General features: G+C 43.6%; 1 protein-coding gene and 1 long non-coding RNA gene across 9 annotated transcripts in view; one reads left to right on the top strand and one right to left on the bottom strand.

Moving 5' to 3' along the window:
* The window catches only part of rbm20 (RNA binding motif protein 20), a 183,592-nt gene that overhangs the window by 60,240 nt on the left and 97,815 nt on the right, over positions 1-25,537 (bottom strand). The gene's annotated exons all lie outside the window — the stretch shown is intronic.
* Positions 20,515-22,459, top strand: LOC138744248 (uncharacterized). Of its 2 annotated transcripts, XR_011345403.1 has the most exons (3): positions 20,515-20,697; positions 21,034-21,277; positions 22,273-22,459. It is a non-coding gene; the product is annotated as an uncharacterized lncRNA (long non-coding RNA). The 2 variants fall into 2 exon arrangements; XR_011345402.1 differs by having other exon boundaries at positions 20,515-21,277.

Genomic DNA, 25,537 nt, shown 5'->3' on the forward strand with positions numbered 1-25,537 from the left:
ATTCAGGACAGCAAAAACATTGCTGGAGTTTGAAAGAGATGGACTGAAGTGAAGCAAGTGTTGAACAAACAATTCTCCTGGTTGGAGAATGAGCCAGAAGTAAATGCCACACTGATAAATCCACTCACATCACATTTACAGACACTGCAGAAACTAGAGGATTACTTTAATCCAAAAATATTTGGAATACCTTTCAGCTTGGATACATTCCAGTTTGCCTATCATAGAAACAGGTCTACAGCGGATGCCATCTCACGGGCTCCACACAAAGCACTGGACCCCCTGGATCGCAAAAAATGCATACATCAGGATGCTCTTTATCGACTACAGTTTGGCATTTAACACCATCATCCCCTCAAAACTGATCAGCAAACTCCTAAACCCCTCTGTGCAATTGGATCACTTCCAGATCACAATCAGTGAAGATTGGTAAGAATTTCTCCTCCTCCATCTCTATCAGTACTGGAGCACCAAAGGGCTGTGTTCTTAGCCCCCTGCTCTACTCATTTCACGCCTACGACTATATGGCTTGGCACAACAATAACACCATCTACAAATTTGCTGACAATACCACAGTAGTAGGTTGTATTTAAAAAAAAAGGGATGAGTTACCATGCAGGATGGAGATTGAAAACTTGGCTGAATGGTGCAACAACCTTGCACTTAATGTCACCAAAACTAAGGACCTGATTGTTGACTTCAGGAAAGGAAAGCCAAGAGGTAGACAATCCAGTAATCATTGGGGGATCAGAGATGGAGAGGGTGAGCGAATTTAAATTCTTGGGACTCACTATCCTGGACCCAACACACTAATGGCATCGTGAAGAAAGCTCGTCAGCATCACTACTTCCTCAGGAGTTTTCAGAGGTTTGGGATGACACCAGAAACCCTGGCAAATTTCTAGAGGTATGGTAGAAAATGTGCTGACCGGCTGCATCATGGTCTGGTATGAAAACACCAATACTCCTGAGCGTAAAGTCCTCCAAAAGGTAGTGGACACAGCCCAGGATATCACAGCAAAACCTTCCCCACTACTGACCACATCTACAGGGTGTGTTGCCATTGAGGGCATCAAAGACTCACACCACCCAGCACAAGCTCTGTTCCCGCTGCTGCCATCAGAAAAGAGGTCTAGGTGCCACAAGACTCGCGGCACCAGGTACAGAAACAGCTGCTCCCCCACCTCCATCAGATTCCTCAACGACAAACTCAATCAGGGACTCATTTAAGGACTCTTATTTGTGCACTTTTTTGATTTTCTTTTTATTCTCTCTGTATTGCTCAGTTTGTTTACATGTTTTATGCTGTGTACACTTTATTTTTTTGCTCTACCAATGAATGGTAATCTCAGGGTTATGAGTGATGTCATGTATATACTCTGTCAATCAATCTGAGCTTGGGACCAGAAACTGAGTGAAATAGTACACACATTCACTGAAGAATTAATATTGCACTGCATGACAATACTGATATTCGTTAGGATCGTGCTTTGTTTGATCGTCTTTCGTGTGATTTGATGGATGTATGAATTCTTTCAGTGGTTGAGCATTGGTAAAATTGAATGCTCATTGAAAACTTCAATGAAAAGGTGCTGCAGGAACCCAGCACGTTAGCAGTAGGGCGGGGGGTGGTGGGGGGGAGGAATTCCAGCATCCACAGTCTCTCATGTCCCTGATGTTGTTCCCGAACCAGCAGTCGCTGACTCAAAATAAGGGGTCAGTGATTCAGTACCGAGGGGAAAAGAAATGACCACATCTGTCGGCATACAAGACAGAATTTGAACCTTAAAAGTGTCACCCCAAAACCAGGGGTTATCTTGTACGCCAAATATAAAATCCGAACTTTGATATCCTGTGGTTTAGAGTGTCCCCCCATGGCAATGGAGAACTGCATAATACACTCGCAGAAGGTCCTGCTTCTAAATATTTTTCTACTGAAACTTACATTTGGGAAACTGGATTAATAGTAATTAATAATTTTTAAAAAGTATTATAATGCTCTTAAATAAAGTTTTTTAAAAAAGTATTATAATGCTGTCTAACATACCTTAAAATGACAGCATAGCAAACAAAGCTAACAGCACACACCAATCACCATTTGCAACAGTTGACGAATAGCAAAGTCTCAATGTTCCCCTTATCCAGTAAGCTCAAAGCCTACATTTTACATGGAAATTCTGAGTGTCGACTTATACACCAGTCATCCTCTACGCTGACATATGGGGTACTTCACCCACCCTGAAGTATAGATTCAGAATTCTTCACCCAAAACGTCTATAGAGGCTCAGTCACCAAATATAATCAAGAATGTGAACAATTGCTTTTACTTTCTAATGGAACCAAGGAGAGCATTCATTTTTACAATGGGAGATCTCTCATTCTTGTAAACTCTGGGAGAATCTAGACCAGGACTCCTCAGTATGTCTTTAATCATAGATGTGGTGTCCTCTCTGTGCTCACCTGGTCATGGTCATATTTCTCTCAAGAATCATGTGGTAACATTGTGAATGAAAGTTCAAATTCAAATTTACTATCATTGATTGTACAAGTACAACCCGACAAAACAGTTTTCTCAGTCCAAAAACATGCCAACACACATTCTGACATAACACATACATAATCAATATCTTCTTCTTTGGCTTGGCTTCGCGGACGAAGATTTATGGAGGGGGTAAAAAGTCCACGTCAGCTGCAGGCTCGTTTGTGGCTGACAAGTCCGATGCGGGACAGGCAGACACGATTGCAGCGGTTGCAGGGGAAAATTGGTGAGTTGGGGTTGGGTGTTGGGTTTTTCCTCCTTTGCCTTTTGTCAGTGAGGTAGGCTCTGCGGTCTTCTTCAAAGGAGGTTGCTGCCCGCCAAACTGTGAGGCGCCAAGATGCACGGTTTGAGGCGATATCAGCCCACTGGCGGTGGTCAATGTGGCAGGCACCACGAGATTTCTTTAGGCAGTCCTTCTACCTCTTCTTTGGTGCACCTCTGTCACGGTGGCCAGTGGAGAGCTCGCCATATAACACGATCTTGGGAAGGCGATGGTCCTCCATTCTGGAGACGTGACCCATCCAGCACAGCTGGATCTTCAGCAGCGTGGACTCGATGCTGTCGACCTCTGCCTTCTCGAGTACTTTGACGTTAGGGATGTAAGCGCTCCAATGGATGTTGAGGATGGAGCGGAGACAACGCTGGTGGAAGCGTTCTAGGAGCCGTAGGTGGTGCCGGTAGAGGACCCATGATTCGGAGCCGAACAGGAATGTGGATATGACAACGGCTCTGTATACGCTTATCTTTGTGAGGTTTTTCAGTTGGTTGTTTTTCCAGACTCTTTTGTGTAGTCTTCCAAAGGCGCTATTTGCCTTGGCGAGTCTGTTGTCTATCTCATTGTCGATCCTTGCATCTGATGAAATGGTGCAGCCGAGATAGGTAAACTGGTTGACCGTTTTGAGTTTTGCAGTACATATATACAGAGGAACCTCATTTAACACACCCCAATTTAACGCAAATCTGGATATAATGCGATGAGTCACTGGACTCGGGTGTCGGGCTGCCGCGAGCAGCAGGGACTTGGGGCTACTATGAGCAGCAGGGATGGTCGATTTACTAAAAATTAATTTGTTTTAATTTCAACTGTAACTACAACAATTTATTGAAACCCCGATTTAGCGTGATCCTGCTTTTTACACAATGTGATTTTTTTGACCCTTTATTCAGTTTAAGAACATTTGGCTTCAATCAACAGTGAAAATGCAAATAGTTTCAGGATGCAGGTTTGTAACACCCTCCCGTATCTTTGAGCTGCAGCTCATTTTATTGGAGGAGACATTATATCTATCAGCCTTCCCCTGCCTAGGAATGGATTGTCCAAGGAGAGCCATAACGTCACTTGGTACACCAAAGACAGTCAGGCTGATTCATAATGAGATGAGGTGATGCAATGAGCATTTATTGTCATATACACATTGAAAAGGCCCACTGAAATTCTTACTTGCTAGAGCCACACAGGTACATAAAATACACCAATTGTATATGACCCAAGGACGTAAAAATAGTTCCAATGGATTTAGCAGACTTTCCATCATTAAGGAAATCCTGGCTAAATTATCCATCTTCTAGCGAGCCAACCTCAGCAAGGAACAGACATCTGGGTCCTTGCTCGCTACTTGTGTGGACGACATTGCATTGACAATTCGACAGGAAGTTCAGTTCATTCTCAACAGCTGAGAGATCGAGATCCAATGTTGCAGTGACTGTGAAGCAGCTTTAATGCTGTGGATTCAACCACATCGCATTGAAGAACCAGCACACTTTCAAGTGGTCCCTTCTGATACTCTGCAACTGTATCTCTTCCTTTCAGAGATGGTATAGCAGGTGGTACTGCCAATCACCAAGCAGATCACGAAGTGCTAATTCGCCAATGGCGTGCAGTCACAAGCCCTGTCATCACTTCAGCCTTGGCCAATATTCTTCCAGAGTCTGCAGCTGTTGCCATTTTAGTATTGACAGGGCATCTGATCACAGACTCAACGCTCAGCCCACAGTTACCCTGATTCAGGCAGCATGCAACTCCCAACTGTGCACTCCTCCTAAGTATACAAATAAGGGTCAATGCAATTAAACTTAACCGTACAACCTGATATCAGAGCAATAAATGTAACTCGTGTAACCAGATATTTGCAATAACTGGGTGTTATGTTCACAGAGACATTTCTCATTTTTTGTATTTATTTTATATTTTTAAGAGATCGAGGATGACTTTTTGTTTCAACTACAGATCTGTGGGTTCTGCAGAGACTGATGAATCCTGTATAGGATTCCTGGACACTGCCACCCACCATTTGGACAGCTGGAGCTCAGCAGGGAAATAACTGGATTATTGCACACACCCTCAGTTTCTACATGCACCCTTGGACTTGAGACTCCTTGCCTTACCAGTTGCTTCTTTACCTGTTGGGGTAGCCTTAAGACAGATTCTCAGAAATTGGTGAGGATGTTACACTTTCTCAAAAGAAAAAGTATTTGATGTCTTTTCTCAGTAATCCAAAAAAAAAACACACACTTGTCATGAAGTAGAACCTTTCCCGTGAATGTGAGAATGTTTTGGTCCAGCCACTAATGATGGTTTAAATACGAGCAGAACCTTGGACCTGGAGAGGTCATTGAACCTACCCTTCAACTAGAGTTAATGATACTCCTCCAGGCATTCTAGAATTGGAGTTGGCACTGTTGGTAAAAGCACAATGCTGGAGAAACTCATCAGATCAGAGAATATATTTTATTTAGCAAAGATACAGATACATAACCAAAGTTTCAGGCTTGAGACCTTCCTCGAGGTTTGAACAAAATGAAGACAGGATCCTGAACAAAATGGTGGAGGGGAGGTTGAGGGTGAGAAGCACAGGCCCACAGGCAGGAGGTAATAGGTTGATGAGGGAGGGTACCTCTGCAAACAGGAGGAGGGGAATGGCTCTATTAATGGAGAGGGAAGGGGTGGAGAGCTGGAGGAAAGAAGATAGATGGGGAAGAGAGGGAGAATGGGGAGAGGTCAAGCAGGAGCCGGAGAAGTCTATGTTAACGCCATCCAGTTTCAGTGTGCTCACATGGAATATTAGGGGCTGCTCCTATGATCTATGGCGTTTTGATGTCTCCAAAACCTACATTTTACATGGAAATTCTGAGCATTGACTTATACACCAGTCGTCCTCTATGCTGACATATGGGGTACTTCACCCACCCTGAAGTATATATTCAGAATTCTTCACCCAAAAAGACTATGGAGGCTCAGTCACCAAATATAATCAAGAATGTGAACAATTGTTTTTACTTTCTAATGGAACCAAGAAGAACATTCATTTATCCCGCTCTTCCCTATTCCTCTGCTTTCCTCCAGTTCTCCATCCCCTTCCCTCTCCATTCACAGACCCATCCCCCCTCCCCCCGTTTGCTGGTGTGTCCTCCCCTATCCACCTATTAACTCCTCCTGTGGGCCTGCACACCTCTTCCCCCACACCCCACCCCAACCACCATTTTGTTCAAAGCGCCTGGTTACATTTTGCTCATACCTTGATGAAGGGCTCAAGCCAGAAACATTAGTTATGTATCTTCATCTTTGCAACATAAACTACACTATTTGACCTGCTGAGTTTCTCCAGTTTTTACTTCATTCATGCTGCCTGCAGAATTCCATGTTTTACTCTTTTTTAAAATAATTTTTTTATTTTTCACACTGTGAACCATATCAACCAAAATATGTACAAATGTTTCTCATTAAATAGACACAGTGGCATTTTCTCCCTATTTTCCCCCCTTTCCCTCTCTCCACTCTTCCCACCCCCCTCCAAAAATCATAAATATTCAACATATATAATTCAATAAAACCATAAAATAATATCTTCACACAAAGGAAAATAAACAAGAAAAATGCATTATCTATTTAATACACACTGAATCTAGTCATTTTGTCTTATCATCATTTTAGGGGATGGATGTCCGAGACAAGCTCTCTCTGTTATGTTCCATGTACGGTTCCCAAATTTGTTCCAACAATGTGACTTTATTTTTTAAATTATATGTTATTTTTTCCAATGGAATACATTTATTCATTTCAATGTACCATTGCTATATTCTCAGGCTCTCTTCCATTTTCTAAGTTGACATTTTACATTTCTTTTTGCTACTGTTAAGGCTATCATAATAAATCTTTTTTGCACTTTATTCAATTTGAGGCCTAATTCTTTACTTCTTATGTTACTTAAAAGAATGATCTCTGGATTTTTTGGTATGTTATTTTTTGCGATTTTATTTAATATCTGATTTAGTTCTTCCCAAAACTTAGTCACTTTCTCACATGCCCAAATTGCATGTACTGTTGTTCCCATTTCCTTACAACAGCGAAAACATCTATCTGATACTGTTGGATCCCATTCTTTTAACTTTTAAGAAAAATTTTATTTTTCATACTATGAACCATGCTGACCAAAATACACACAAACATTTCCCTCTTGAATATACACAGTGTCATTTTCTCCCCTTTCCCCCCCTCCCTTCCCTCCCTCCTTCACCCCCCTCCCCACCCACTCAACGTTCAACCTATATGATACATTAAACCCATTAAACAGTGTCATCACACAATGAAAATAAACAAGAAATTTGTGTCTTCTACTTTTACATACTGGGTTGAGGAGCGATATTTACCCTGTGTAACCAATTATACTGTATCATACGTAATGTTGTGTTTATTGTATTCTTCATAGTTCCAGAACATAACTTTTCTCATACTTCATTTTTTATCTTTATGTTTAAATCTTTTTCCCACTTTTGTTTAGGTTTATAGTTTATTTCATCATTTTCCTTATCTTGCAGCTTAATGTACATGTTCATTATAAATCTTTTAATTGTCATTGTGTCTATAATCACATATTCAAAGCTGCTTCCTTCTGGTAATCTCAGTCTATTTCCTAATTCATCCTTTAAATATATGCAAACGTTGTGCCATGAGTTATTCCATATTTGTACTTCAACTGTTCAAATGTAAATAAATTATTTCCCAAAAAACAATTTTCTATTCTTTTGATTCCTTTTCTCTCCCATTCTCTAAAGGAAAGGTTATCTATTGTAAAAGGGACTAGGAGGTTTTGTGTCAATAACAATTTTGGTATTTGGTAATTCATTTTTTTCCTTTCTAAGTGGATCCTCTTCCATGTATTAAGTAAATAATGCAATATTGGTGAGCTTTTATATTGCATCAACTTTTCATCCCACTTATAAAGTATATGTTCCAGTACCTTCTCCCCTATTTTATCTAATTCTATCTTAGTCCAGTCTGGTTTTTCCCTTGTCTGAACTATATGCCTATAAACATTAATGGAATACATAACCAAATTAAAAGGAAGAGGGTACTAAATTTATTGAAGAAGGAAAAAAATAGATGTAGCATTTGCGCAGGAAACGCATCTAACTGAAGTGGAACATAACAAATTAAAGAGAGACTGGGTAGGACACGTAGCGGCAGTATCCTATAATTCAAAAGCTGGAGGTGGACCCATATTAGTTAATAAAAATGTACCAATCAAAATAGAGGAGGAAATAATAGATCCAGCAGGGAGGTATGTAATGATAAAGTGTCAGATATACTTAGAATTTTGGAATTTGCTCAATTTGCACCTAACGAGGAAGATCAAAGGTTTATGCAGGATATTTTTTTGCATTAAAATGAATGTTTTCCCAAGGATACAATACTTATTTCAATCATTGCCAATTCCCTTAACAGAGAAATTTTTTAATGAACTAAAGAGAATAATAAGGAAATTCTTGTGGAAAGGAGGGAAACCGAGGGTAGCGTTAGATAAATTAACAGAGAGGTATAACCAAGGTGGTTTGCAGTTACCAAACTTTAAAAATTATTATAGAGCCACTCAATTTTGGCCATTTTATACCTCTTTTCCACCTCCTCACCACCTCCATCCCCCTTTTTCATCTCTTAGTTTTCCCTTATTAAACTCAATGTATGACAACACATTTAAAACATAAAATACCCCAACAATTCCCACACCCAATAATACCTTAACCCCAAATTCCCCCCCCCCTCTGAGTTGCCCCTTATCCCTTGCGGGCAACCACAACTCCCCTTTCCATTTGGATTGCGATCTTGCTCGCAAGCATCAACTGATTTTGCAAGTTTATTGTCACCTGATTGTTTAGTAGAACCCCACTAAATAGCGTTCTCCAGTCCTTGGTGCAAATCATGCAAACAAACCTAATAGACGCATTCAAATGAACAATATATATGCAGTAGAAGTATTCATCTATACAAATAAATAGTTTCACGAATAGGAGAGTCTCGCGCGGTTTGTGTGAGCAGTCCCTTTGGTCGTTCACCATTCCCACTACCCATGGGACTTACGACTTCGGTTACAATAAAATCTTTGGCCTCTAGGAGCAAATCCTGATTGGACTAAGCATTCCTGCTTGAAACATTGGCCATTGTTTTACTCCCACTAATCCTGCTCGACCCACAGCAGATTGGTTTCTTTGCTCTTGCGTGTAGCATCTGCAGTCTCCCATGTGGCCACAAATTCAGGTGTTATCCAGTTCTCAAAGGTACATTCACACTCGTAGTTAAAGCCAATATTGAATCAGATGTAACCTTATTAGATGACTTGAGCATTTTACACCAAAACTTCCCTGCTGGTGAATGCTATTACTTGAGACCTTCCATCTGTTTCTCAGTTTAAACTGCAAATTTTTAAACACAGTACAGCAAAGTACCTTTTGTTAGTAATTGGCACTGATCCACGCATTCACTAATGCTTTGAAATGGATCACATTTGAAATTGGAGGATTTGCTTAGGTCAACCCCAGTTGATTTGTATGTGGCTCAGTTCATTCGTAATCCTTTTCAAGTGACCATTTAGCTGGCAAGTAGAATCTAATTTAATAAATCTAATTCAAGGTTGTATAACCAGAAAACAAAAATAATTGTGGAAATTGCATTGTGTAGTTGTAAATGTGTAGTTGGAGAGGTTGAATAATGCTCAGTGAAATCAATACTTTGGTTAAAAGAATACGAATCTAGCCAATACAAGGATTTATTCAACCTGCAAGTCTGTGCAGGCAACCTTTGATCTATTTCTCCAGTTGGCTGTCATCGTTTGACGCTTTTTATCCTCTAAGAAATAATTCAATCCAGTTGCACAATTTGGGCTAGATGAAGTTATTTATGGTTACAGAAATGTGAAGCAAATATATTGCTGAGGCTGTGCATTCTCAGTTGGAAGTACAATTGGGAGGAAGGGGATCAATAAGATTTTAGCATGGTTTGAGCGTGACCTCTTATTAGGTTAATCTTTTCTAGAAGCAAACTCCCTGACCCTTTCTTTTCAAAATCCACTCCTGCTCAGTCTTCATTAAGTCACAACTGACTTTAGTTTCTCATTTGCAAGCCATTATCCACACCTACATATTTGTAGACCGACAGTGTTAGGAGCCCTGGACAACACTGAAGCTCCACTTGATACCTAAAGTGAATTAATTGGTTGTGTATAGAGTGTACACAAATTGGCTATATGTATTCTGCATCACAGCAGCGGCCACATTTTAAAAGCAATACATTCACTATATATTCTTATAAAAGATATAATTACAAGGTTCATCTCATCACCTAATTATAGTTACTCAACCCAACCTCCTGATAATGGAATGTATCATGTTTGTACAATCCAATATTCACAAAATAGCAGTTTGGGCTTCCCTGTGGAAATAACCTAATGATGATATCAGATTGAGATGATGGGTATTTAATACAGAAAGAATTCCCATCTGAATTGGGTGACTCAGTGGTCTGGGATGTTTACTAGTTTAGAGGTTAAATACCAAGACAAATTGACTGGGGCAAACAGTGTTATAATTTCTATGTCCATTCGCTGTAATTCTATCTCTGTTCACCCTCTGAAGCCTGCATGTTGCATTGCACATGAACAATACCATTGCTCCTTTATTTAACCATTGACATTTACAAAACAGATAAACCATGAAACTTTACCCTGTGTGCCTTCTAATAAGAGTTCACTATGTTGGCAAGGCTGGAGAATGGCAATTATGCTGCATCCATTATAACTGCCTACTTGGCAGGACAAGAAGCTAACAATGAAGCTGTATGTTTCCCCTGGTTTTATCATCTTTTTCTACTGCTTCCACTGTTCTGACTTGTCCATTAGTTTTATAATGAACAAATTAAGCCATAAATGAAACCCCCACCCCCCCCCCAAAGTTCTGCAGATGTTGGAAATCTAAAATAAACAGGCAGGCAGCATCCGCAGAGAGTCAAGCAAACTTAATTTTTGAAGTTTACACCCTTCACCAGCACTGAAAAAATGCAAAAGAGCATTTTAAATTGCATAAAAGAGCAATGGAGAATGGCTGCAATAGAGCACGACTATCCCATCAACACAATGCTTTTGATGCTGGGTAAGGGAGATTAGCATAAAACAAGACGAAAAGCACGCTGGTACTGAGAGTTGCAGAGCACAAGCAGTTTCTAAAAATTTGAAACAAGATCGTGCATTCGTGATATTCCTACCAGGTCAAACAACGTCTGAGAGAGAAATACTGATTCATCTTCTGAGGTGGATGGTCTTGAATACATGGGGCCTCAAACTGCCAAACAGGGTGGTGACATGCAGGTAGGAATGCACCTGCTGCCCCTAGCTGGCAGTTCCAATGAAGTGACACTGAGAAAGGTATTGTTCATTTAACATCAAATTCCTAGAATTTCTGCAGCAAGTTTGAGCTTCAGAATGCACAGAAAAATATTCATTGAATCATATCACCTACTCTCTCTCACACACACACTTTTTTCCTTTTGCTCTTGGTGTTTCTGAGTACAATTTGAATGATCATTAATCCACGTTATTAAAATGCGCTTTGCCTGTCTATTCACCAGAATAAATAAAAATGCAGCAGTTTCATTGCTTAGGTTGGCCCTTTAACATCCACAGATTTATCCTAATCTATTGAAGCATACAACAAGGGATATTAGTCCGGGATTATAATGCAAATCATCCAGACAACAGGATTTTGCTCCAACAGTTGCATTCCAACTCTCATTATAATCCCACAGTTCTGATACTTTCAATACTGATGATACAATCTCAATAAATATTTTGCAGGGAACCTCTGCAGTCTTGTGTTATTCTTGCTTGTTATTAACACAAAGTGTTCAGCACTGTAAAGGGTACTGTAATCTCAGTAGGTTATTGAATTAAATTTGAAGTTTAACCAGTACAAAATCAAGAGCATCCCAGAGGGCTGCATCGTAGTACTGTTCACTTGTTGCAGAGAAATGGATAGGAGGCCAATCCCCCAGGACCATAAGAGGGGGCAGAGAGGATCACTGGTGCCCCCCTCCCCACCATCGACATGATCTATTGGGGACGTGGTCTGAAGAGGGCGCACAAAATCATAGAGGACCCCTTTCTACCCTGCACACAGCATCTTTCAGCTGCTCCTCTCGGGGAAGAGGTACAGGGGTATCAGAGCCAGCACCACCCGGCTTCTTCCCACAGGTAGTGGGAATGCTGAACGATCAAAGGAACTGCTCACACTAACCATCTGAGATTCTCATGTTCATGAGATAATATTTATTCATTCATACAGCTGGAATACTTATCTTGCGTATGTATTTTTTTTTGTCTGTATGTGTGTTATGTTTGGTTGTGTTTGTACACTCAGGTGACAATAAACTTCACTCGAAACCAAAACAGAACATTCTGATACTTAACAGAGAGACACAAGGAACCTGATGTTTAAATTACCTTCACAAAATTGCACTGAAAGCCGCTGGTCATGTATGTTTTTTTTTTAAAAAAGCTTGGTACCTAGAATATAGAAGTGATGCTTGTCTCTGTGATTCTTGATGCAGGATGATCCTAAAGTCCATTTATATTAGCATTTGTAAAGTTCAGATTCCAACAGTCTGACAGATCAGATACCAGCTCTCACTGCTCAACGAGTGCGAGAAATGAATCCCCTTCTCAATGCCAGACGTCAGCGCTGTTTATTGTGGTGTTATGATAAACGTGCTGGATTTAGCAGCGCAAAAGTGAGAAGTTGCGCTGTTGTCAGTTCCCTAGAACTGGAACTGAGGTTGATGCTTCCATCAGCTGGGTTGCCTAAAAGCAGTGGTCAAAGGACTGACCATTCGGGACAGATGTGAGGAGAAAGGTCTTCACCCAGAGGGAATGAGTCTTTGGATTTCTCTGCACAGGAGGACTGTGAAGGCTTGGCTGTTTGTGTTCATACCATGATCAACTGTTATACTGTGATTGGCTACTGCCGGCCTCCCAAGACTGATCCTACCCATGACCCCTTGCATGCTTCCCATTCATGCTGCCGTGATCAGTCGATGAGGTTGGTTGGTGCTCCAGTCTATAGTCAATAAAAGCCTATCAGTTTCACAACCTCAGTCTTTTGTGGGAATTGATGGTGCATCAATTTTATTGACTATAATTTTTCAAGAAAAATGGAGCAATCGGAGAGCCTTAACACAGACCCCCGATTGTCTGATGCCCTGAACATGTTCAAACTCTGGCTACACTGCTTTGAGGACTTCCTGATGGTGACTGTGTTGTTAACACAGATAAGGACAGACTGAAGCTCCTCTTCTCATGAGTCGGATCCCTCGTCTTCCCAATGATCGAGGCCAAATTGTATGTGGAAGCCATGGGTAGACTGAAGGTCCAGTATCGCAGAAGAGTGAATGAGATCTATGAATGGTACTCCTTGCCACCAGGAAGCAGCAACCAGCAGATCGAGCGCTAACTATCAATGAGCCCTCCAGGCTCTCTGTTGGGCATGACAACTGCCCAGAACACAGAGGACCTCATCAAGAATCCACTCTGGATACACAAGACAGTGACCCCTGGGAGCAGAAGGTACTCAACCTGCAAGGGGCAGTGGAATTAACAAGGACGCTGGAGGTGGCCCTCTAAAACTCAGATGACTACTTGGAATGGGGGGGGAGGGGGATCATCCCATGCCATGATCAACTGGTCACAGGCATCATTACATTCCTCTAGTGACCTGACCTCAGCCGCCATGGCTGGTGATCATCCCAGATTCCACTTCTGCAGGCAAGCACCCAAAGAAACGTTGCCCTGTGAAGGAGGTGGTATGCGCTAGATGTGGGAAAGAGGACATTACGCAGAAGTCTAACCCACCCGCAAAACCTAGCAGTGCTGCATGCAGACAGCCATCACCCCAGAGAGCACGATCAGCGCCATCTTTTCTGCAGACCAACGACGCCATGTGCAAGTTACGGGAGCCGCTATTTTGGACCACAAGGTCGGCACCCGCTGCAGCATGGGGGAATAGCGAAGGCAGCCACCTTAGGAACTCGGGCCCTCAATGGGCTCAGACAGTGAATCTATATACTAGCCTCCGTCACCCTGAACCAAGAGGGACCACATGAACTCGCCAGGTCCATGATGGACATCCAGGTAAACGGGCGCTTAATGAACTGTTTGTTTGATAGCGGTAGTATGGAAACCCTTTATTCACTCTGTTACCACTAAGTGCCTATCCCTCAAAGTGTGACCAGTCAACCACAAGATATCACTTACGTCCAAGTCCCATACTGCAGACGTCCACAGGTCCAGTAAGGTGACTTTGACCATTGAAGGCACAGTTTGCAAACACTTCAGGATCCTCATCATGTCACAGCTCTGGGGCCGAGATATTACAAGAGCATTATGTTAGGGTTCGATGTGCCTCACCCAGCCCCCCCCCTCACTATTTGCAATGAACAATTTCTAGACGGCCCTCTGCGCTCAACCTGCGGCCTCTTGACCCTCAAGGTCACCTCTCCACCGCTGTTCGCGAACCTCACCCCCAACTGCAACCCGGTGGCCACCAGAAGCAGGCAATACTGCGCTGTAAACAAAGCATTCATCAAGTCGGGCGATGGCATCATCCAGGCCAGAAATACCCCCTGAAGGGCCCAGGTGGTTGTAGTAAAGAATGGGGTAAAGAATAGAAAGGTCATAGATTATAGCCAGACCATCAACCGGTACACGCAGCTCCATGTGTACCCTCTCCCCACATATCCAATGTGGTTAATCAGATTGCGCAATATCAGGTATTCTCCACGATTGACCTAAAGTCGCCCTATTGCCAGCTCCCGACCCGCTCAGAGGACTGCCAGTATACCACATCCGAGGCGGATGGTCGTCTCTACCACTTCCCCTTCGGTGTCTTCATTTTCCAGTGGGAGAAACAAGTTAAAAGTGGTTGTGAAATGGATAGGCACTGGTTGGTTTACCCACCAAGAGCAAACAAGAAACTGTTTTGCTTGTTGGCTTTTTGTAAATTGGTCAGATGGTTGGAATGATCCAAAGACTGGTTGCGAGATTTTTGTTAAAAGTACACACACAAAATAGAAAAACATGAAAAAAAGTGTAAGTCACCAAAAAGCAGAGAAAGTTCTTTTCCTTACCAAATGTTGTTTGTTCAATGACAAAACTGTCTTTGCTGGCCTTGTAACGGCAGAGCAGAAAGAGATGGATAAAAATGGGATGATTCTAACCTACGTTATAGATGCGGTTCTCTATTTGGGAAAAGAGGGATGACATTCTGTGGTCATCACGTGGATCAAGGTTTAGGTTCCCCAAGTACAATGCAGGCAAGGTTTTTGGACCTTATTAAGCTGTTTGCCAAAAATGATACATTATTGAAACAATATTTATTACTGAGTGATCAAAATGCAACATATCTCAGCCCTGGCATACAAAATGATCTGATGCAGTCTTTATCAGTCCAGGTTCTAGCAAAGATAATAGCTGAAATCAAGGTGGCAAAATACTTAGCAATAATTGTTGACTCTACTATCGATAGCGGCAGAACTGATCAATTTTCTTCATCTTTGCGATGTGCGACAATAAACGGTGATGCAGTGGAACGATTCATAGAATTCAGTGAATTACCTGGAGCAAGGGCTGAAGATCTTGTCAAACATTCTTCTTCCAGCAATCAATACCTTAGAGGCGTCAATAACTATGTGTTACGATCAGTCTTACCATGGAGCAAGCACCATGTTGGGCGAACTAGCTGGTCTCCAAAACTGAGGGAAGTTGCTCGAAATGCACTCTTTGCACACTGCTGTGCACAGAATTTAAATTTGGTTCTAAATTGATGCAGTAAGCTCCAATATTCAAACCAAGTTGTTTTTTTGGAACTCTAGAAAGTGTCTAACAACGCAATCATATCAAATCTTTCACACTGACTCTAAAGATATTTTGTGATACTAGATGGGCATCCAGAAACTCAGCAGTAGAGGCCGCCTTGCAGAATTTACCAGCACTAGTAGGTTACTCTTGTGAGATTCTTTTTTTAATATAAAATGTACTCCAAAACAGCAAAGGGTATACTGGAAACACTCAGTACTCACAAATTTATAGTTGTTGTTATATTCTGGAGTAAAGTGCTAGATAAGACTTTCAATTTATCCATATGCTTATAGAAAAGTAGCCTAGGTCTGGTAACGGCTTCTCATTTGATTCAGCTTTTTGAAAAAGATATGAAAAGCCATGCAAAGTGAGTACCTAGCAGTAAGGCAAATTCAAGCGTCAAGAAACTGACCATCAACAATGTACTAAAATTCGAGATTGCCAATGACCATGTGCTCCATTTATCCCAACCTGTACACATTGTACCACGTTTTTCTGACCTTACCAAGAACTAGCAAAGGTGCTGAATGATCCATTAGCCAGCTCAAACCCAAAGTCCTGCCTTCGTTCCACAATAGTCTGGGTTAGCTTTGGTCTTCATTGAAAGACAGTTGGCTACTGAGGTGGATTATAATTAAGTAATAGATAACTTTGCTCGAATGAAACCGAGATGAAAGAGGCCACAGTAATTGCTTCATACATTTTTCATATGGCTTCCTCTTGTTTTCATTTTACATTTATAATGTAAAATAGTTAAATAACAGACGTTTTCATTATGTTTTTGATTTTTAAATACAAATAACAATCATGCACTTCCTTTAAAACTGATTCTTCCTTCTGTTCCTTACGTTCCTTTTGTTTTGATTTTAAATACAAAATAAAAATGTATAATGAATTTCAAATTATTTGGTCTGCGTCGTGGATGTGCGCACAGCTTTGAGGGATTGGTGGTAATGGCACCTTTTTTTTTAAGGAGCTCGCTCCCCCTAACATTAAAACCTGGCTACGGCTCTGGAACTACCCAAGATCCAAAGCGTTCCATCTCATCTGTGGAGCATGGATGTGGGCGTGGACGTGGCTGTCACAGGTACTGGGGGCGGACGTGGCTGTCACAGGTACTGGGGGCGGACGTGGCTGTCACAGGTACTGGGGGCGGACGTGGCTGTCACAGGTACTGGGGGAGGACGTGGCTGTCACAGGTACTGGGGGCGGACGTGGCTGTCACAGGTACTGGGGGCGGACGTGGCTGTCACAGGTACTGGGGGCGGACGTGGCTGTCACAGGTACTGGGGGCGGACGTGGCTGTCACAGGTACTGGGGGCGGACGTGGCTGTCACAGGTACTGGGGGCGGACGTGGCTGTCACAGGTACTGGGGGCGGACGTGGCTGTCACAGGTACTGGGGGCGGACGTGGCTGTCACAGGTACTGGGGGCGGACGTGGCTGTCACAGGTACTGGGGGCGGACGTGGCTGTCACAGGTACTGGGGGCGGACGTGGCTGTCACAGGTACTGGGGGCGGACGTGGCTGTCACAGGTACTGGGGGCGGACGTGGCTGTCACAGGTACTGGGGGCGGACGTGGCTGTCACAGGTACTGGGGGCGGACGTGGCTGTCACAGGTACTGGGGGCGGACGTGGCTGTCACAGGTACTGGGGGCGGACGTGGCTGTCACAGGTACTGGGGGCGGACGTGGCTGTCACAGGTACTGGGGGCGGACGTGGCTGTCACAGGTACTGGGGGCGGACGTGGCTGTCACAGGTACTGGGGGCGGACGTGGCTGTCACAGGTACTGGGGGCGGACGTGGCTGTCACAGGTACTGGGGGGCGGACGTGGCTGTCACAGGTACTGGGGGGCGGACGTGGCTGTCACAGGTACTGGGGGCGGACGTGGCTGTCACAGGTACTGGGGGCGGACGTGGCTGTCACAGGTACTGGGGGCGGACGTGGCTGTCACAGGTACTGGGGGCGGACGTGGCTGTCACAGGTACTGGGGGCGGACGTGGCTGTCACAGGTACTGGGGGCGGACGTGGCTGTCACAGGTACTGGGGGCGGACGTGGCTGTCACAGGTACTGGGGGCGGACGTGGCTGTCACAGGTACTGGGGGCGGACGTGGCTGTCACAGGTACTGGGGGCGGACGTGGCTGTCACAGGTACTGGGGGCGGACGTGGCTGTCACAGGTACTGGGGGCGGACGTGGCTGTCACAGGTACTGGGGCGGACGTGGCTGTCACAGGTACTGGGGGCGGACGTGGCTGTCACAGGTACTGGGGGCGCACTCATCTTCATTGATGATGCAACTGCTGCTGGCAGTAGCGAAATGAATTCTGAGGTGCCTAGAAATATCTTATGTACTCAAGTTCGTGCAAATGCCTCCAAACTTGTGGGACGATGCTTCATCCTACAGCAAGACAATGATCCCAACATACAACCAAAGCAACAAGGAGTTTTCAAAGCTAAACACTGGAAAATTGCCAAGGCATTTACCCATTCTAAATCCAATTGAGCATACCTTCCATATACTGAAGATAAAACTTAAGGGGACAAAGCAGGAGCTGAAGACAGCGGCAGTAGAGGCTTGGCAAAGCACGAGTGAAACACAAAAGTTTGCAGATGCTGTGACTGTAGTAAAAACCCACCAAAATGCTGGAGGAACCCGGCCGGTCTTTTCAGCATCTGTAGGAGACAAAGATACGTTGCCAAAGTTTCAGATCTGAGCCCTTCTTCTAGGAATAGGGGAAGAATAAGCAAAACAACAGGAAATCTCAGATCAGAGACAGTGCTGCCTGGGGAAAGTGATACAAGGGGAGAGGTGGGATGAAATGGGAGGACCAAAGAAACTCTATCCAAGATCCACTGAACCCAGACTAACACTTAGCGCAGTACTGAGAGAATACAGTGATATGACTGAGTCCGAGAACTCATCTGCGAAGGATCCCATAAACATACTTTGATCGTGTCTGTGGCTATGTTTACAATTTTAAAATAGTGACCAGACTTCAAAAGTATTTCATAGCACTTTATTCAGAATAAATATAAAGGAAAATATATAACATCTTCACATTCTGAGTGTCATATTTGTATGTATATTTTGTTATTGCACATTGTAGTGTTTGACCATTTATTTTATTACAATAGCACCATTGCGACTAATGTGCCCCCTCTGGGGTTACTCCGTGTTCAGTTGTGTGAGGGGTTTCTCCACTAGTCTTAGCCACTCAATGCCCGGTAGAAGAAGGATCCCAAACCAAGGTCCTTCCTGACAAAGCCCCACTCTGCAAATACTTTCCTCACACAGGATATGTAACAAGGTAATATCCAACTGGCTGGGTCATTGTGTGGCCACAGGCCAAATCTATCCTTCGCAACATCTGGGAGGGGAGTGCAGAGTGGCTCTTGGCGCTGTTGCCCTTTGGTTTCCACACACAACCTGGTGCAGCCACAAATGAAGCCTCAGGACAGGGGCCACATGACAAAGCCCCACTCTGCAAATACTTTCCTCACACAGGATATGTAACAAGGTAATATCCAACTGGCTGGGTCATTGTGTGGCCACAGGCCAAATCTATCCTTTGCAACATCTGGGAGGGGAGTGCAGAGTGGCTCTTGGCACTGTTGCCCTTTGGTTTCCACACACAACCTGGTGCAGCCACAAATGAAGCCTCAGGACAGGGGCCACATTGAGTACACTCTTGGCCCCATTGTTTGGTGTCGTATATGGTGGCCCTTCAGACCCATTCCATTTTGGATCACCAGAAAACAGCTCTGGACAGAGGCACAGAGAATGGGCTGAACCTGTACATTAGCTGGGACTGGAACAGGACAAGCTGACAAGCTTGTGGAAACCCCCATGTGGAAGGTACATTGTAAGTGCTTGATTCAGCCTGGTCAAAGCCCTTGTGGTTCATGAAAGAGGAGAGGACTGGCTGTCTAATGTTTCACTTGGAATAAGAGAAACAAAAAGGCACTCTGTGGTGACTTAAAAGAAAGAGGTCATCATCTGGAAAACCTGAAGGGGGCAAGTTTCATCAGCAAGACACTCTCTGAAAACCAACAAGAACCTTCCTGAGCAGTAACCATTTACCTTTCAAGCACCAAAGCCTGGTGAAGTTTATAAATGTTAAATTCTGTCCACAGTGAACTTGGAGGAGTGAAAAGTGAGATTGGTCTGTGAACCAAAGAACTTTTCTGAACTTACACACACATTACATACACGTCCACTTAGAATTAGAAGGGGGTTAAGTTAGTTTTAATAAGTTAGTGATAAAGTTTGATTCTATTTTCATGTTTAAAGATAATTAAAAGCAACTTTTGTTCAAGTAACCATTTGTCTTGGTGAATATCTATTGCTGCTGCGTTTTGGGACCTCTAGGTTCGTAACACTTCAAAACATACAGGAGAGGGGCTGTAGGTCAATTGGGCGGCACGGGCTCATAGGCCGAAGGGCCAATTACCATCCTGTAAGTCTAAAAAAAATCAAGATGAAAGAATATATTCCCCTGGTAGTTTCAAAGAGGAGAAAACCCTCCTCTAAAAAAAATGCATTATCACATGGTTACTGGTCTGAAATTTTTGTGTCCGATTGACTGCCAAGTTTCCTACAAGGCACACAAAAGCATTTAATTAACTATAAAGCATTCTGGCGCTGTGTTTAATAATGTCCTATACTATAAAAGTGACCAAACTTGAAAAATAATTGATTAGATGCAAGCTCCTTCGGGTCGTCCCGTAAAGCGCTACACCTTTTATGTTTGCTACAAGTTAGTGATAAAGTTTGATTCTATTTACACGTTTACATGCTGCTTTCAGGTGCTCAGACGCGGGTCATGCGGCGGCAGACGCGGCTGGGGGAGTGCGGCTGGGACGTTCAGGTGGCCGCGGAGAAGACGCCTTTCTGTCACCTGAACGTGCCGGGCTGAAGGAGAGCCGCGCCCGAGCGAACGCCGGCTCCTGTGGACTGCGGCCGTAGTCCCACTGCTGCTTTCAGGTGCGACGGCGGGGGATTCTCGGAGCCGGAGAATTAGGAGGAGGGTTAGACAAGTGCGGCTCCTGGCCGGGTTCACCGCTTTCAGGTGGCCACCCGACAGCCGCGTTGGGGTAGAAGAGGCGGCTTGACATTCGGGGTATTTTGGCCACCTGAAAGTGCCTAATTTCCTTGCATGTAACACGGGTTTAACGCGGCTCCTCAAGCACTTCCTGCAAATGTAACCTCGTGTGCAAATTCACGCAGTTCGAACTTTAAATGGCAGAATGTTAACCTTTGATTTGCACCCTCTCGATCCTATCACAACGTTGGGGTAACAAATGACCTGTTTTTTTTAAGAAAAAGACCATCTGGCTGAGTTCCTCCAAGGCTGAACTCGGGCTGCAGAAGAAGCCGCGCCAGGACGAAATATCACGGTGTATCCAATTCCCCACAAGATCCGTCCACAGAGCGACAATGAGGGTGGCGAAAGCCAACGGGACCGCAAGAAAGTTCTGCAGCCGCCCGGGTCGAGTTTCCCCAGCGCAGGAATGAACTGTTCGGCAAGAAAGCAACCAAAAGTGGCCTTTTCAGAAACATTCGAGTAAGGGGCTTACCGTTTTGATGCAATTACCCTTGCAGACGCGGTTCAACGTGAAGATCCATTCGGGATTTCGCTGTCCGCCCAGACCTAATCCACGCCCCAGCGACCCCAATCAATTTAGAATTCGCGGCTATAAATCAGATGCAGGGAGAGTGGAGATTCAAGCACTGCTACATTTGCAATTGTAACGCAGTGCACGAATAGGGGAGGGAGGGAGGGGGGAATTGGAGCGTTGAGTGGGCACGCTTTTAAAACGATCACATGCCTCCAGGCATCCGAAGCCATGCCTACAGCATGACACAGCCCGCACTTAAATGGCATTAAGTTCCAGCCGAATGCTTCGGCCGTCTGTGGGGTGGCGGCATCGCACAACACCAGCCCAGGCCACATCATCCACTTGGTTCTCCATCCTTTGCCATCCAGAAGAGCCAGGAGCAAATAGGAGACCCCCCCCCCCCTCCCCTCCTCAACTGCTCCACTGCCTGGTCTCCTCGACCCCCCGCAGACTGGGAGATCGCTTTGTTGAGCCCTGCCCTCCGCAATTTAAGGGCATCTCCCAGTGGCCACCCATTTCAATTCCCCATCCCATTCCCTTGCCGACATGTCTGCCCATGGTCAGACTTAGACCAGCCGCAAATTGGAGGAACCACACCTCATCTGCTGTCTGGGCATTAACATTGGCCTCCTGTTTCTGCTTAATCTCCTGTCTCTTTTTCTTTGGTTTTCTCTCTCTCTCCTTTTCCCTCTGTCTCCTGTCACAAAGCCAAAATCAATTCTCACCTTTCCTCTGGTATCCAATTAACTCCTTCTGTTGGTCTGATCTGCTCCCCTCCCTTCTCTCTCCAGCCTTTATTCAGTTATCTTCCTGTTTTTTGCTTAAACCTTGAAGAAGGTCTCCAGCCTGAACCATCAGTATTCTATCTTTATCCCCAATGGACACATTGAGACTGGCTGAGTTCCTCCAGCACTTGTTTTGTGTTTTTCTTGAATTCTAGGGGGCAGTGAGGTCACAAAACAACCAGGGATACGTGAGAGAGCATCAGACAGTGATGGGTTGAATGGCTCCTAACCTCTCTCTACACTGAAATGTGTCTCCGGTGAGGCAGAAATGAAGACTGCCAGGCTCAGTGAGTGACATTGATGAGCAGTATCTTGTATGCAAGTAAATCATCCAAAAATATTTATATCGATTTATTTTAAATTATATCTTTATGTGTCTAGCATGTGGTTATTACAGTGTGTGTGTGTGTGTGTGTGTGTGTGTGTGTGTGTGTGTGTGTGTGTGTGTGTGTGTGTGTGTGTGTGTGTGTGTGTGTGCGCGCGCGCGCACTATGGTCTGGAGAAATGCTACATCATCAAAGTCGTATACGGACAGTCAGATTAAAGTAAATGAACTTGAATGAAGCTTCCTCATCTCCGTCAAAGGCAAGATGATTGGGTCCTGCTGATATTTCACCCTTTTAATACCTTTCTGGATAGCAACTGGAAGACAGTTACCTGCAATGAAACCGTGAAAATCGTGCATTTGGCAGTGCATGATGCTTTGGATAGGTCGCCATCTATGCCCATGGTGCTGTCTCCCTGTCATCTTAGGGAATCTGGATTAATGGGCAGGTGGGAAATTGGCACATTCCAGGCTGCAGGATTATGTGCTGAGGGATGCAGCGAGGCTCAGTGCGGTTAATGCAAGAGTCCTGTGGGGAAGGATCATGATCTAGGATCCCTCTGCTTTTGGACATTGAGGGGCTGAGATTGGTAGGGAAACCCCTTAATCAACTGAAGAGGAAGCAACTCTTGTACCAGTGCTAATATAAATGGTTAAATCTATAAGGTACCATGACAGAATGTACAAATGAATATAACACTATTTGTGCATATAGAAATATGATACCATGAATGTGTAAATATTTTTTTTTAAATATATATATAAAAATATATATATACACACACAATATATATATGTTATTGAGAATAAGGTCTAGTTTGAAATTATAAAAAGAAAACAAATTTATATAGCATGATTTCTGAACATCAACTTCCATTTACTTTGTACCAATAATGTTGCAAAATATTCCAAGGCTTTTCAATAATGGGTTTTAAAATAACATACAAATTAGGAGCAGAGTTGGCTATTCAATCCTTCAAATCTGCTCCACCATTTCATAAGATCTTGGCTAACCTGCTTTTAACCTCAACTTCACATTATCACCTATCTGTGGTAAGCTTCTCACCCCCATGCTTTCCAAATATCTATTTGTGTTTGCATTAATGATATTCAAAGACTGTTTTACAGTTCTCTGAGGAAGAGAGAAACCTCACAACCCTCAGAGCTAAAATTTTGCCTCATTTTTAAAGCAAAAGTCCGTGCCACGCTTCCAGGAGAATGATGACTAGAAATATACACAATATTCCAGGCATGGTCTCACCAACATCTCGTAGCATCTTGATATCCAAACTCTTATAGGCAATGGCTCCATCCAATGAAGGTGTGCATGCCATGTGTCTTTTTCAATATCTGCGTGGCCACTTTCAGGGAACTGTATACTTGTAGCCCTAAGTCTCTCTGTTCAACAACATTCCCATGACTGTTGTGGTTTAACTTCCAAAATGTATCACTTCACACTTGTCAGATGTAAATTCCATCTGCTATTTCCTTGCCCTCTTTCCCAGTTGCTTCTGGAACCTTGGGCAACCTTCTTTACTGTCCACCACACCACCAATTTTGGTATCCCCAACAAACTTACTAAACATGCCAAATACATTCTAATCCAAATAATAAAAGATAGATGACGAACAACAGGGAAACTCAGCACCAATCTCTCTCAAACACCATCAGTCATGGGTCTGGAAAACAACTCTTCACTACCCCCATCAGATTCCTTCCACCAACCTGATATTTATCCTGTTGCCTAAACTCAACTTGAATTCCATGTGATCTACCCTCTGCACCAGGCTATCATTCAGGACATTATCAATGCATTGCTCAAGTAGGTTCATTTAGATACCATCTGCCACCCTGCCTTATCAATCCTCTTGCTCACCTTTGCAAATCTTAATCAAATTTATGGGACAATTTCCCATACACAAGCCCAATCAGACTATGCCTTTTTCAAATACAGATGGATCTTATCTTTCAGAATCCCCTCCAGTATCTACCTCCACTTACTGGCCTGTAGTTCCCTCCTGCAGCCCTTCTTAAAGAAAGGCACAACATTAACAAAACCTCCAGTTTTTCAGGCAGGTACAAAAATCTCTGCCAGGGTCCCAGCAATTTCTTCCTTTTCTTTCCACACCTTCCTAAAATACACTTGGTTAATAATCCTTAGGGATTTGTCCACTTTTATGTAATATAAGACAATGAACACTTCTTTTTGTAATATTGATATATTTCAGGGCATCATTGTTCCCTTCCCGGGGTTCCTCAACTTCAAATTCAAGTTTATCATTACATGTATCAAGATGCAGTGATAGAGGTTGTTTTGTGAGCAGCCCAGCAAGACTTCTCATATATAGTATGGTATAGTACAAAAGGGCAGAGATAAAGAGAGAAAAGGCAACATCATTTTACTATTTTGGGGTTTGTTCAGTAGTCTGAAAACAGCAAGGAAAAAAAAACACCCTTGAATCTAGTAGTATGTGATCTCCTACTCATGAATTTTTCTCATGACAGGAGGATGAGGGTGTGGCCAGGGTGAGGTGAGTTGTTTAAGGTGTTGGTTTCTAAGGCAATGGGAGTTATAGATGGTGTTAATGAAGAGTAGAGGGATATGTGTGATCACTGGATTCTCCCTCCCCTTCCATCAACATGATTTAACGGGACCATTGATCTGAAGAGGGTGCACAAAATCATTGAGGACCCCTTCCACCCTGCACACAGCATCTTTCAGCTGCTCCTGTAGGGGAAGAGATACAGGAGGATCAGAGCCAGAACCACCAGGCTGAGGAACAGCTTCTTCTTATGGGCAGTGAGACTGCTGAATGACCAAAGGTACTGCTCACTCTAACCATCCCAGACTCTCATTTGTGCAAATCAATAGCTATCAATGTATTTGTATAGCTAAATACTTGTCCTGTATGCTTGTCTGTATGTTTATGTCTGGTCGTGTGTCTGCATGTTTTGTACTGAGGACCAGAGAATGCTATTTTATTGGGTTGAACTTGTACAATCAGATGACAATGAATTTGACTTGATGGTCTGAGCCAAATTCACGATGCTCTGGAACTACTCGCAGTCTTGGGTAGAGTAGTTCCTGCACAATG

The sequence above is a fragment of the Narcine bancroftii genome, chromosome 10 (assembly GCF_036971445.1).
Source record: "Narcine bancroftii isolate sNarBan1 chromosome 10, sNarBan1.hap1, whole genome shotgun sequence".
Lineage (NCBI taxonomy): Eukaryota > Metazoa > Chordata > Chondrichthyes > Torpediniformes > Narcinidae > Narcine > Narcine bancroftii.